Source organism: Triturus cristatus, chromosome 10 (genome assembly GCF_964204655.1).
Source record: "Triturus cristatus chromosome 10, aTriCri1.1, whole genome shotgun sequence".
NCBI lineage: Eukaryota > Metazoa > Chordata > Amphibia > Caudata > Salamandridae > Triturus > Triturus cristatus.
This window is the reverse complement of record NC_140593.1, coordinates 863,120,591-863,135,667: the sequence shown is the minus strand read 5'-3', so window position 1 is coordinate 863,135,667 and position 15,077 is coordinate 863,120,591. Positions and strand designations below refer to the sequence as shown.

Genomic DNA, 15,077 nt, shown 5'->3' with positions numbered 1-15,077 from the left:
TAGGCAGGTAATAGGCATGCAAAGGGGGCAGGCATTGTCTCCAATGTCTTGAAGGAATTGTGGAGGCTTCATCAATGCACACTGGTCCAACTGCAATCCAGCATTATTTGTGACTAAAAAATGGTGGGGCAGCATACATCTGACACAAAAATTATAATGTTCCACTAGCTAATTTCTTTTTGCGAAGATAGAAGTTCAGCGATAAATAATTAAAATGTTTTATGTGGGTAATGGCATACTTAGGGCCTTATGTAGGTAAATTACATTTACCGATTCTTAAATACCGAATTTTACCGATTCGGTATTTATGAATCGGTAAATGTAATGTAGGTAAAAAAATACCGATTCGGTAAGTGTCGGTATTTTAGAGTCGGTATTTACCGAGTCGGTAATGGCAACCTGTATCTCATTGATTCCTATGGGCCAGGAGGCCCATAGGAATCAATGGGAAGCCAGTTACCATTACCGAATCGGTAAATACCGAATCGGTAATGGGGGCAGCTCAATCAAGGGTGGCAGGGTGTCACATTGACACCCTGTTGCACCCCTGATTTCTGCATGTGTGCACATGTGGCACACATACATGCCCTGAGGGCATGTGTGTCTGCCACATTGCACACATCTAAGGGCCAAAAAATGCATTTACTGAATCATTTGTCATTTACCACCAACTTTCAGTTGGTGGTAAATAACGAATCCCCACACCCACCACACACTCCCCCTACATCTCATTTCTGTATTCGGTATTTACCGAATCGGTAAAATTACCGATTCGGTAATTTTACCGATTCGGTAAATTACCGAATACAGAAATGAGCCCCCTACATATCAAAAGCCTAAATACCGGTCGGTAACGGTATAATTACCGAAAATCGGCCGTTACCGACCGGTATTAGGCTACGTACATATGGCCCCTAGTCTGGGAAGTATAGTTTGTCCTCAAACTCAGGTGGTTCACTCAAAAGTTGGTCAGCTAACACACTTGATTCTTACAATTCACCCTCATCCTCCTCCTATGCTGTTTCAGGAATGGTATAATTGTGTGGTATGAAATGTTGGTTCATTTTGATCATAGTTAATCTCTCCCCGTTTGGAGGTGAGAGATTTTTCTTTCTCACTGTAACAACTGCACCTGCTGTACTGAACACATGCTCAGTCAAGTCAAGTCAATGAAACTTTATTCGGATCAATAATAATCCATAAAAGCACAGCAAATAAAACATACAAAATACCCAATAAGATGCTGTTTACACAAGAAGTCAACAGTCCATACAAATTTTTAAGACATTGTTAAACGAGCACGAACCGCAGTTTTTAAAAAAGAGCTCACACGAAAGACAAGTTCATGGTCATCCAGGGTCAAAATCATTGAAAGTTCCAGGCAAATTGGTTTTAGTTTTTTAAAATACGGAATTAAAAACCATTTGATATACTTAATATAAAATTTACCAAAAAATAAAAAATTTATAATTGTTTGCTCACTCCGGCAGTCACAAGGGCAAGGCTCAACACATTGGTCATTAAAATTCCATAAAGGAAAACTGAGAGGGTGTCTAATGGTACCTGCCCTGAGACGGAATATAAGGCCGCGCTCCCAATGGCTTAGTGGAAGAGTTAAATAACTGGGTGTGGGGTAAGTTAAGAGATTACGTGCTAGATATCTGGAAACACTAGGTTTCAAAGACTCCCTCGCTACCCTTTCCTCGTTGAATAACATGTAAAGTTCTTTTTTAAGTTCACTTTTTGATGGGAGCGTAGTGGTAATGGGTGTTAAGAAAACATTTTGCAAGTTCACGCTGCGAAATGCGCTCAGCACCCCTGATAACCAGGGGATAGCCATGCCCTTATCGCAACGTAAGCAATCCTCGATAATATCCCTGGTCAAATTGGCGGCAGGGTTTTTCCAAATCGCCAGCCAAAAAAGAGCAGGGCGAGCACGAATAAAATCCCCTATAAAATGCAACCCCAATTCCTTATGACATATATAATGTGGGGAAGTAATAGGGGCACAGAGGAGCTTTCTGCAAAATCTGTTTTCTTCAGCAATTATGTCAGAACATCTAGCTGTTCCCCAGACCTCAGCACCATATGTGGCGACCGGGACGCATTGGGCTTTGTATATTTTTAAAATAGCAGCCAGTGCGTCAGTCATATTGGGGCGGGGGAGACTCAGGATTGCGTTAATGGACTTTGAGAACTTACTCCTGGAGTGGGCGATATGCCCACTCCAGGAGTTGTTCGCAGCAAAGACCACGCCCAAATACGGGAAACTGCTAGTTGACCCCAATCTCTCTGTCCCCACTATGATGCTACCAATGTGACGTCTCTTCGGGCCACATGACATTACAAAAGATTTTTTAAAATTGGTCTTCAAGTCTAAGGAATCCATATGGTCAACAAAGCCGTTCACTAAAGTGCGTAGTGCGTTAGGGGTGCGGCCCATAAGGACCGCATCGTCTGCATATAGCAGGGCGGGGAGCTGGTTACCTTTTATTGTCGGGACATCGCCAGTTAGGGAAGCCAGGTGTTTGTGTAGGCCGTTGATATAAATAATAAATAAAAGAGGGGCTAAGACACAGCCCTGTCTAACCCCTCTATTAACTCTAACCAACTCAGTAACCTCGCCCCCTGACCAATCCTGACACAAGCCTTCAAGTCTCTGTGTAAGTAGGCCAGGAAATGAACCAGGGATCCATCCAGACCATAATCCAATAAGGCCCTCCAGAGCAATGACCTATTGACAAGGTCAAAAGCAGTGGATAGGTCCATGAAAGCAAGATAAATTGGGCATTTACGTGCAACGGTGTATTTGCCCAAAATGAGGTTGAGGTTGAGGCACTGCTCGGCAGTGCCAACCTTGTTGCGAAAGCCCAGCTGGCAACTCTCCAGAATATGGTTGTCCTCAGCCCATGATAAAATTTTGTTATACAATACTCTGCCTAGAATTTTTAAGGTATTATCAATAAGGGAGATTGGTCTATAACATGACGGTTGAGACCGATCGCCCTTCTTGAAAATAGGCACTATTATGCTCGATGACCAAGTTAGTGGTGGTGGGGAGGTAAAAATTAAGTTTTGAAAAACGTTCAGCAAGAGAGGGGCCCATAAATCAGGGTAAGCTTTGATAATGTCGATGGGAAGGCCATCAGAGCCTGGGGCTTTATTCCCCGCGCTCTGTGCGATGGCCTCTTCCACCTCCGATATTGATATGTCAACCCATGGAGGGTTATTGAATATTGGGGTAGGCGTCAATGAAGATGGGACCGCATAAATCTTAGAAAAATGGTCCACCCATACAGCTCAGCAGACACACTGGCTACAGGACAAACCAGATACTTTATCACCAGCCTGCTGAGCTCTGGCCATTGGCACATCTTCCCATACCAATAAATCAATGGATTTTGACCCACCCACAGAGACCTCTTTTGGATCATCCAGATACTCCTGTAACATCCTGGGCACTGTCATTGGTGCTGCCACTTGCCCAACCTCTTTTGCCATCACCTCTGCAGAGGAATTAAGCCCTGCCAATCGAATCCAATACAATGCACAGGTTAGGTCCCGTCCTTCTGTTGCTGTTGTTGCCGGTGTTCTGGTTGATGATGTTGTTGGTTGCTGTGACACAAGACAGCCCTCTCTGAAAATTGAAGGTGACTCCCCAGTACTGCAGAATGGAAGTCTAAGTTTGAGCTGTTCTTCATCCAGGTCCCCAGCTTCCTCTACAACTCATCGCTTGTATATTGAAACATCCCCTTCAGAAAATGGAATGAAAGTGGTGCCAATTTTTTTGTAGCATAGATCAAGTAGTGTTGCACAGATGAACTCTTTGGACTCACTGATGTCATGTTGCAGCCTTGTATTACAAGCCAAGCAAATGATTAAGCTCTCAACCAAGGTGTGTGCTTCTGTGTTTTCATTTACACCTGTGGGGGCACACCTTTCAGACACCTTCTTTACCTGGTCCGGTAGCAAATGCAACAATGGAATCAATTTGCCCATAGTACTGACTTCCTTGATAACTTCCTGTGTGAAAACCTCAAAAGGGTGTAGCATCTGTGTCAGGCATTTGACTTGGTCCCATTTGTCTAAATCCTTTGTCATAGCTTTCCTAACTGCATACCCTCCTCTAAGAATGACATAGTTATTGAACTGTTTGTACTGCTCGAAGAGACACTGCAATATGTAATGGGTCAAGTTCCAATATGTTGGCACCTCCTGTATCTGGGCTTTAACTGGTGCTCTATTATTATCCTGAATAATCCACAACTGCTTCTGGGCTTTAAAAGAATGGCTGAAATGCATACATATTGTTCTGCAGTTGCTCAATATGTTGTTGACTATGTCATTTTTTAGAAAGTCTTGTATCACCAGGTTGATGCAATGGCCCAAACACAGGACCCTGAAATAGCCTCCGTCTGACACAGCCTTGACTATGTTACTTGCCATTGTCTGTAGCAACAAATCCAATTCTGAGACCTATGGGTCACAGCCATTCATAAATCTTGCTGTTAAATTCATCCAAGAAGTTTACAGATGTATGTGATTTCTCCAGGGTGACCATGGGCACTGTTACATGTCGATGAATGCTCTTAAAACTTTATTCAGGGCCAAGACCTGCAGATATCTTTTGCTTTGCCACCCCCCCCCCCCCCCCCCAAAGAGATCCAGTTTGCAGTGATGCCCATGTAATCAGTCACCTGACAACTGGTCCACATGTCTGTCGTCAGTTGGATAGTGTGAAAAATGCTTTGCTGCAATGCTTGTCCAACCAACTGCAGCACATACTGATGCGGTGCTGGAACAGCAACTCTGGCAAAATAGGTCTAATTTGGAAACTTACATTTTGGGCAAATGGCTGCCATAAATTCTAAGAATCTCACTTCTTCGACAATGGAAAAAGGGAGAAGTTCCAGCGCTAACATTTTTGCCAGCTTCCCATTGAACAAACGTGCCATTGGTGGTTCCACACATAATACCCCTCCTCCCTAAATATGTCCATAGCAGTAGCCTGGATGCTCTTCTTTTCTGGGGCCACTTACATAGACGTCATTTGAGAAGTAGATGGTGTGTTAGGCTCATTGTGCGTAATGGTGGGTCAGACACTGTATGCCATAGTGTCACCATTTCACTCCGAGACTTGTACCATTGTGAATTCACAGAGGTGGGTGATGCTGCTGGAAAACTTCTGAGGACAGGGCTGCTTTGCGTAAAGATGTCACCCTCTTCTTCCTCATCTTCACCTCCCACTGTGATTAGACTTTTAGCTGATGTTCCCCGGCTCTCCTCACCACCACAATACGTTCAATAATTTTTTAAAGGTGCTCCTCCCACTTAATTGTGTGGTGTTTTTTCATGTGGGCCGTTTGGCCTCCACTACCATAATTTGTACCAGGCTTACCTCGACGAACATTCGTGTGGCAAATGCTGCATACTTCCCCTCTTTGCTAACCGTAAATTAGTCCTAAACTGGAGAGAAGTACTTTTTTCCTGTTCCAATGGTCAATGCCTTAAGAAGAACTGGAGGTAGGTGGGCAGGTCCTCGATTGTATCTCTGCTTCTCCTGGGGTAGGGGTTGGTGCAGGTCTCAGCTGGTGCTTTGCAAAAATGTCCCACATCCCACGGAGCAGGTTGGATAGCAATGTCAGACTCCTTGGAGCAGGTTGAATAGCAATGTCGGACTCCTCTTTGTCACCTTCCAAATGAAATGCCTTGTTGTCATCCTTCTCATCATTCCCTTCCATAAGTCTTTCAGGAATTTTTATTTTCCCTTGCATCTCCTGTGGTCTCCTGGACTCTGTTGAGGTCCACTCCATGACCCTATCATCATCCTTAAGGTGGTGGTTAGAGAAGATGGTAGAGTTGTACCCTTCCTTTTCCTTGATTTGAATCTGGGAGCCAATGATTTTAAAAGAGGAGGTGCTTGCTCGGAAGGAAGCTCAACCTCCATTCTGCTCTAACATCAGTAAAATGTACTATTGCCGTCTGCAGCTGCTGTCCACTTCGCCCTGTTTACTGAAACAATTGTGTACTACTTTGCGAAAGGGACAAATTCAATTTAACATCACTACTTGTTGACATTTACAAGATTGCAGTGGCTGCCTCACTGACTGTTCTCAGCTTGCTGCCCCGAGTCTGGTGCGGCAGGCACAAAAAGTGGTGATCCATGACATGCCACTGTTGGGAAGCTGCTTCTTCTCAGTTACCACTTTCTTAGAAGCATCTTTATTTGGGGCATCTTAAAGCTCAGTTGGCAGTTGCACCAAGCTGCACTAGCGGAAGTGATTGGAGGACTGACATGTGACTGCATAGGCCTTCTGTTTGGCAGTACTGCGGGTGATGTCTCTTCATGGCACACCTAAATGGGAACAAGCAGGAAAAACATTTAGTGTGAAATGTGGCATTGTTTGTAGTTAAAATTAGTACAGACAAAGGCAATTTTATTGCAGTTGTTTTCTTAACTTAGGGACCACTTTAAAGTGAAACCAAACCACCCTACCATAACTCCACATCAGAATAGCACACAATATAAAGAATGATTGAGCTCTTTCCTTTACATTCATGTATTCTAAAGGAGACACCTGTGGGACTAAATGGGTAAATGCAATAGTAATCTTTTAAAACATGGAGGTTAGTGTGTACCTATCGCAGGTAATATGGTCCGGGGGGAATGGAATAATCATAAGCATTACACAAATGAGTGATACTAATGTCTATTCTAAAGTACGACTCCGAAAATGGTAATTAGAGAAAGAAACCTTCTTCTATACCAGGAGGGCTGAGAGGAACTCTGAAGAGGGAGTACATCCTCCTGTGTATTAAGACAAACCACAAGCAGTACTCCTCTGGTACATAAACCGTATCCACGATTCATTTCAGGTGGACCCTGATACGACAGTGATGGGAAGTCCCTATGTGAAGCTCAAGGTAGTAACCCACTAGAGAGTGGGGAAGGAGACCAATCATTTTGTTTTATTTACACTCACACACCCTAGTGGTGTCATACTTCATCATCGGCTCACCCTGATGCCTAAAAGTCAGGGTGGGTTCTACCATATTCCAGGGAGATCTTAGTGAAATTATTGTCCAAGGGGAATTAGAGATTAAAAATCCGCCAGATCCCAGTTTCCCTTTATTCTTGGATCTGTCAGGGATGTTAAAAACAGAAATGAAAGGGTTAATCAGGGTATTATGGTCCTAAGACCCTAGTTTCAACATGTTTCAGTCTGCTTATGCCCCTAAAGGGTGCTGGACTTTCTTCAGGGCGATGGAAAGGTCCTCCCGGGAACAGAACTAGGGGATTTCCTTATACTGTTATTTATAAAAGGGCAGATAGCTGCTCCTTTTCTAGACACAAGTATTTTATCTTTTCTGGTACTCCATCTGTAAAAAAAGGGGGACAAATGAAACCAAACATAGTGTATCATTGATGGAACAAATGCTACTTCCCATGTGAGATGGGCTTATAAATACACCTGTGTACTTCTAACTGGCAGGTGAAAATAACACATCGTCCAACATACCGATTTGGTGTGTGTAGGATATTACTGTTAAGCTTTACCACACTCAGCTAGGTGATCAAAGAAAGTGTGGTGGCGGCATCTGTCGCATACTATCAATATCCACATCATTTGTGCGTGTAAAATGATTGTGAAACATCTGTGTCTCTCACTCCACACAGCAAACACTGCTATCACTCGCCGTGTATGACAAACATTCAATTAATTCAACCTGTAATTCTTACCCCAGTGTGGGAGAAGATGTGTCTCTCGAGAGACCTCATGTAAAATGGGGTAGCCCTGTAGTAACACACTGTTGTATGGTCATTAACCATAGCCCAGCACGTTTAAGAAAACATATGAAAAAGGAAACAAAAGAAGAACCAACAGCCAGATTACTATCAGTGAAATTCAGCCCCATGTTGGAGCAATGCTGGCACGTACCTGTAGTTGGGCAGAAATGCCAGAACTACTTACACCGTCAAGGGTCCTGCCCCGCTCAGTAACCTACTCGGCGTGGGTCCCTGGGCTTTTCGCAAAGAGAAACCGGGGATCAATGCTTATAAAGACCCGTGAGAATGCAGGAGAGTTGCTGAGGGACCCGCCCCCACAGGGGTCCTGTTGTAATCGCAATGTGCGGTGCCCGTATAGCGCGTCATACGTGAACTAGGTATGCTGGGAACTGTAGTTCACGATAATGCGCGTACCCCGGCTGGAGGTACCGAGTCTAGTTTGTAAAGGCAGAGAGTGTGGTGAGGATGTTGTCCTTTATCACGCTTCACAAACCAGAGTTTAAAAATTGAATTTCAAGCATTCAATTTTATACGACTCAGAAACCATGATTGTGATGTGGAGCACGTCATGTACGGGCTGGGTACGCTGTGACATGTAGTTCCTGTTATTCAGCGTTACCTGACTGGTGTCTTTTGAAAAGCAGATGGTGTGGTAGGCTCATTGTGCGTCATGGTGGGTCAGACACTGTATGCCATAGTGTGTCCATCCCACTCCGAGACTTGTAACATTGTGAATTCACAGAGGTGGGTGATGCTGCTGGTGAACTTCTGGGGACAGGGCTGCTTTGTGTAAAGATGCCACCCTCTTCTTCCTCATCTTCACCTCCCACTGTGATTAGACTTTTAGCTGATGTTCCCCGGCTCTCCTCACCACCACAATACGTTCAATAATTTGTTAAAGGTGCTCCTCCCACTTAATTGTGTGCGGTTTTTTCATGTGGGTCGTTTGGCCTCCACTACCATAAGTTGTACTAGGCTCACCTCGACGAACATTTGTGTGGCAAATGCTGCATACTTCCCCTCTTTGCTAACCATAAATAAGTCCTAAACTGGAGAGAAGTACTTTTTTACTGTTCCAATGGCCAATGCCGTAAGAAAAACTGGAGGTAGGTGGGCGGGTCCTCGATTGTATCTCTGCTTCTCCTGAGGTAGGGGTTGGTGCAGGTTGGTGCAGGTCTCAGCTGGTGCTTTGCAAAAATGTTCCACATCCCTCGGAGCAGGTTGGATAGCAATGTCAGACTCCTTGGAGCAGGTTGAATAGCAATGTCAGACTCCTCTTTGTCACCTTCCAAATTAAATGCCTCGTCGTCATCCTTCTCATCATTCCCTTCCATAAGTCTTTCAGGAATTTTTCTTTTCCCTTGCATTTCCTGTGGTCTCCTGGACTCTGTCGAGGTCCACTCCATGACCCTATCATCATCCTTAAGGTGGTGCTTAGAGAAGATGGTAGAATTGTACCCTTCCTTTTCCTTGATTTGAATCTGGGAGCCAATGATTTTAAAAGAGGAGGTTCTTGCTCGGAAGGAAGCTCAACCTCCATTCTGCTCTAACATCAGGAAAATAAACTATTGCTATCTGCAGCTGCTGTCCACTTTGCCCTGTTTCCTGAAACAATTGTGTATTACTTTGCGAAAGGGACAAATTCAATTTAACATCACTACTTGTAGACATCCACAAGATTGCAGTGGCTGCCTCACTGACTTTTCTCAGCTTGCTGCCCCGAGTCTGGTGCGGCAGGCACAAAAAGTGGTGATCCAGTGACATGCCACTGGTGGGAAGCTGCTTCCTCTCAGTTACCACTTTCTTAGAAGCATCTTTATTTGGGCCATCTTAAAGCTCAGTTGGCAGTTGCACCAAGCTGCACAAGCAGAAGTGATAGGCCTTCTGTTTGGCAGTACTGCGGGTGATGTCTCTTCTCGTGTGCACCTATATGCGAACAAGCAGGAAAAACATTTAGTGTGAAATGTGGCATTGTTTGTAGTTGAAATTAGTACAGACAAAGGCAATTTTGCAGTTGTTTTGTTAACTTAGAGACCACTTTAAAGTGAAACCACACCACCCTAACATAACTCCACATCAGAATAACACACAATATAAAGAATGATTGAGCTCTTTGCTTTACGTTTATATATTCTAAAGGAGACACCTGTGGAACTAAATGGGTAAATGCAATAGTAATCTTTTAAAACATGGAGGTTAGTGTGTACCTATCGCAGGTAATATGGTCCGGGGGGAATGGAATAATCATAAGCATTACACAAATGAGTGATACTAATATTATGAAAAAGGAAAGAAAAGATAAAATTCAGCCCCATGTTGGACCAATGCTGGCACGTACCTGTAGTTGGGCAGAAATGCCAGAACTACTTACACCGTCAAGGGTCCTGCCCCGCTCAGTAACTTACATGGCGTGGGTCCCTGGGCTTTTCGCAAAGAGAAACCGGGGATCAATGCTTATAAAGACCCGTGAGAATGCAGGAGAGTTGCTGAGGGACCCGCCGCCTCAGGTGTCCTGTTGGAATCGCAATGCGCGGTCCCCGTATAGCGCGTCATACGTGAACTAGGTATGCTGGGAACTGTAGTTCACGATAATACGCGTACCCCGGCTGGAGGTACCGAGTCTAGTTTGTAAAGCCAGAGAGTGTGGTGAGGATGTTGTCCTTTATCACGCTTCCCAAACCAGAATTTAAAAATTGAATTACAAGCATTCAATTTGATACGACTCAGAAACCATAATTGTGATGTGGAGCACGTCATGTACGGGCTGGGCACGCTGGGACATGTAGTTCCCGTCATTCAGCTTTACCTGACTGGTGTTGTCATATATAGTTAGTAGAAACGGGGAGTGAAGAAAGGTGTGACCTTTAAACTGATGATCTATCAATCGATACATATAAGGTCAAACTGGTTTTCTAATGTTTATGATTCAAAAATATTATATTAATGTAGACCAGTTGAACAGGTGTGTGAGGACTATGTGACGATGGAGCTTGCGTAGCTCTCTTAGTACCTACAACCCGTCATACTGGAGAATTTTCTGTATCCCGACTTTGTGTGAACCCCCACGTGTGTTGTAGACATCATAGTAAGTCATGAATTCTAGTTATGAATAAAACAATTTTTTAGAAGTAGCGTAAACCTGCTCAAAAATGGTTGTGGTCATTTTTTATTTAGCAGGTTCCATGGTATGGAGTCATTCAATCCGGTAACGTGGGTTGTCAATCGGTAAACCCAACGTTGTTCTCCCTCTAGTAGTCTTTTGGTAAGGTCACCAATGCCCTGCACCTTCTCATTGACTGTCCACCTTATGTCGCTATCACAGTGTTTTTTCTCCAGGTAGTGAGCCGTCAATTTGGTGGCCGTAATAGCTCTAACTGTGCTCCGATGCTCACTTATGCGCACTTTGACTTATCTTCCAGTCATGCCAATATACATAAACTGACATGGACATTTGATCATGTATATAACATTGTCGCTGTTACAATTAGTATGCGATCGTTGTTCCCAAGCGTGATGCATACATAAATTGATTTCTTTGGTGTATTCAGTGAGGGGGCATGCCACGCAAGATCCACACGGGTAGTGACCCATTACTGGAGGATTGTTCTAGAGTGTAACTTGATGAGTGGTTTTGGATCTCAATGAGTTTGTATGTATTAATGTGTCCCTTAGGCTTTTATTCCTCCTGAATGAAAACACAGGCTTTTTGAAAGTCAATTTACTGGATGTCAGCACAGACCACTTCTTGTTGATGATTTTTTTGATCTCATTCGACGAGGAGTTATATGTTGTGACACATATAAGTGTGTCCTTCTCTTCTTTCTGGTGGGATTCGAGCAACGCCTCTCGTGGTGTATTTCGTGATCTTTTCTTGGCTTTCTCAAGAATCCTTTTTGGGTAGGCCCTCTGTTGTAACTGGCCAATGGGTAAATTCTCTCCAAGGGTGCAGGGATGGGCGCTGTCAAAGTGCAATAAGCTATTCCTGCCTGTTGGTTTTGTGTAAAGAGAACTAACCAGTCTCCCACCATTCGCACTGAGTTTCACATCTATTAATGTGACCTGCTCCTTATTAGAACTCATGGTGAATCGTAAGTGCGGGTTCAACTGATTCAATCACTCGCGAAAGTTAGCCAGATTAGTTTGATCTCCTTTCCAAATAACCAGGATATCATTGATGTATCTAAACCACTTACAGATGTTATTGGAGTAAGGTTTAGTGGGACAGATGTATTGGTCTTCAAGTTATCCCACATACAAACACACTATGCTTGGAGCAAAGGTGCTGCCCATCGATGTTCCATGGATTTGAAGATACAGCTGGTCCTCAAAGCTAAAGACATTTTCAGTCAAGGCTAGCCGCATCAATGTGATAACCCAGCTGACGGGCATTCCAATTCCAATCTTCCTGTTTTAGGAGGTCCTCTATCACACGGATGCTTTCCTCTTGTGGGATGCTAGTATATAGCGCTTCCACGTCTAGGCACACCATGATGTTCTGTGCTGAATCATACGTTACATCTGTCAGGAGGTTGAGCAAATGTTTAGTATCTTGTACATATGACCTAATCTGTGTGACTAGGGGACGTAAAAACCAATTGGTGTAATTGGATAAGGGTTCTAAAAGAGACCCTATACCAGACACGATGGGCCTTCCTGGAGGTGGTAGTTTGTCTTTGTGTATTTTGGGTATTGTATAAAATAGTGGTGTCCGAGTGTCATCAGGATTGAGGAATTTTGTGATCCAATTTCAATCTAGTGCATTGGTAGTCAATATGCTAATCATCTTTTTAAGCCTTGCCGTTGGGTCTCTATTGATTTTCTTATAATATTTGGTGTCAGCCAACAGCTTGATACAAGCTGTTCTGTTTGCAGTTGTGCTCTGGATTACTGTTGCGCCCCCCTTGTCCGCTGGCTTGATGACAAGGTCCGTTCTTATACTCAAGGTTTTGACGGCCTCTCTTTTTTGCTGATATCGTTGTAAGTATTCCTTTTGGTTTGTAGTTGCTCTATCTCTTTTGAAACGCCCTCCTCGAAGGCAATCACCTCCGGGGGCATCAAGGATGCTGGTGGAAAAAAATTGGATTTGAGACGTAATTTAGTGTGGGTGTTGTCTTCCTCAGGTTTTTCTTTATACATAAAAAAGGTTTTTATCCAGATTTTCCGTAAAAACTCGCTTAATTCACAGTGCAACTAGAATTTATCCAAATACGCCATGGGTACAAACCCTAGGCCCTTATCCAGGATGGAAATTTCCTCCGTACTTAAGGTGCAGTCCGTGAGGTTAACCACTAATCCCATGTCGTACTGGTGCTGGGGTTTTGGCCTCTGGTTTGACTGCGAATACTTACAGGCATCCTCTCGTCTTCCCATTGGACTTGTTTGTTCAAATCAAATCAAATCAAATCAAGCTTTATTCGGTACATAAAAATGACCATAAAAGCATACTGTAATATAAAAATAATACATCTTTCACTAATACATTTAGGTACATTTGTCTAAAAATTACTCATAAAAAGGCATTTATAACCCAGTTTTTTTTTTACATTAAAAAATACAGTTTAACAGAATATAATATAGTCAGTTTCATGATTCAAGTTTTCCAGATAAGCAAGATCCTTTCATCGTTTAATAGCTGTCAATGTAAAACAAATTACCGCATTACAAGTTGATACATTTCCCAAATTACGAATTTGATTAAAAGCAGCTTTAAAAGAATACAGACTGTTAACAATAAAAAGCGGTCGTAAAATGGATTTTCTAATATCTCTGTAAAAATTACAAAAAAGTAAGAAATGGAGAGTAGTCTGAAAAGATCTACCATCACACGGGTATTTTGGCAAATTAGCGCTCCACTTACCCATCTTTGGGAATGCAACCTGGTAGTGGAGCGTATTCAGTCTTAATCTGGTTAAATAAAATCTATGTTGTATGTTAGTTAGAAAAATTAAATACGACTGAATACCCGGTAATAACGGTCCTTCAAGGTAGGAGCTTATACATGAATTAGTACTCAAAACAACATCCCTCGATGATGCCCTAACGTTAAGGAGCCTCTTTTTTAGTTCTTTTTTACTAAAATTTTGAATATCCTCAGGGGCCTTAAGATTCGCGGCCAAATTACATTCAATTAAAAGACCACAAATATGATTTAGCCATGTTATTTTCTTACAGTGATCCAGGGTGAGGCAGTCCAAAATTATATCCCTCGTAAAATGTGTCTCCTTCCTGGACCAAATTCGATGCCACAAAGTTAAGGTGGCTATACTAATCAGATCATTTACATCTGTCTCCCTATGGACTATATAAAGTAGCTGTAGAATTTGGTCCCGATAACAACCTTCTTAAAAAATGATTTTCCATAGTTTGTAGTGGGGAGGTATCTGCCATACCCCACAAGGCTCCTCCGTAACAAACCCCAGTGATGCACTGCGACCCATATAATTTTAAAATTTCCCGTACTAGTTTATTACCAATATTGTGTGAAAGTCTAAAAATAGCCTCAACAGATCTCTTGAATTTTAATTTACATAAATTAATATGTGAACTCCAGATACCCTTACTATTAAAAAGTATCCCCAGATAAGAAAATATAAAAGTCCTCTCTATAGATACTCATCAATATAGTGTATTCTATTCCTAGTTTTCTTTTTCCCACAAGTCATGACTAGGGTTTTACTCAAATTCATTTTCAGATGTTTCTCAGTCATGAAAGTTGTGAAGTTATCCATCAGGAGTTGCAGGCAATTTGCTGTCCTCGAAATTAGGACAGCATCGTCGGCATATAATAAAACTGGGGTAACACACTTACCAACTTTAGGAGCATCAGCTCTCAGACTCTGTAATAATGAGTCAACTCCGTTATTATAAAGTGAGAATAAAAGGGGAGCTAGGGTACAACCTGTCTAATCCCACAAGTAATTCTAAAGTGCGTTGTGCATTCCCCATTCTTGCCGAAACGTATCCTTGAGGTTAAGTGAGCCTATATTTGCGATAAAAAGCTAATGATATCCTGTGGGGCACCCATCCCTTCAAGCATCTGCCATAACTTAGAATGATTTACTAAATCAAACGCACTAGATAAATCAACAAAACAAAGGTGAAGGGAGCCTTCCCTGGTGAGGGTGTATTTCCCTATAAGTAGCTCAAAGTTAACACACTGCTCAATTGTTCCAATACCACTTCTAAAACCGTACTGGGCTATGGACAAGATATTTTTTTCCTTTACCCAGAGTTCCAATCTGGCCAGCATTATTCTGCCCATTACTTTAGACGTTGAATCAAGAAGGGA

The 15,077-nt window shown here is 42.8% G+C and overlaps 1 protein-coding gene across 2 annotated transcripts in view; it reads left to right on the top strand.

Annotated features, from left to right (window-relative positions):
• The window catches only part of LOC146796120 (uncharacterized), a 531,425-nt gene that overhangs the window by 169,361 nt on the left and 346,987 nt on the right, over positions 1 to 15,077 (top strand). The gene's annotated exons all lie outside the window — the stretch shown is intronic.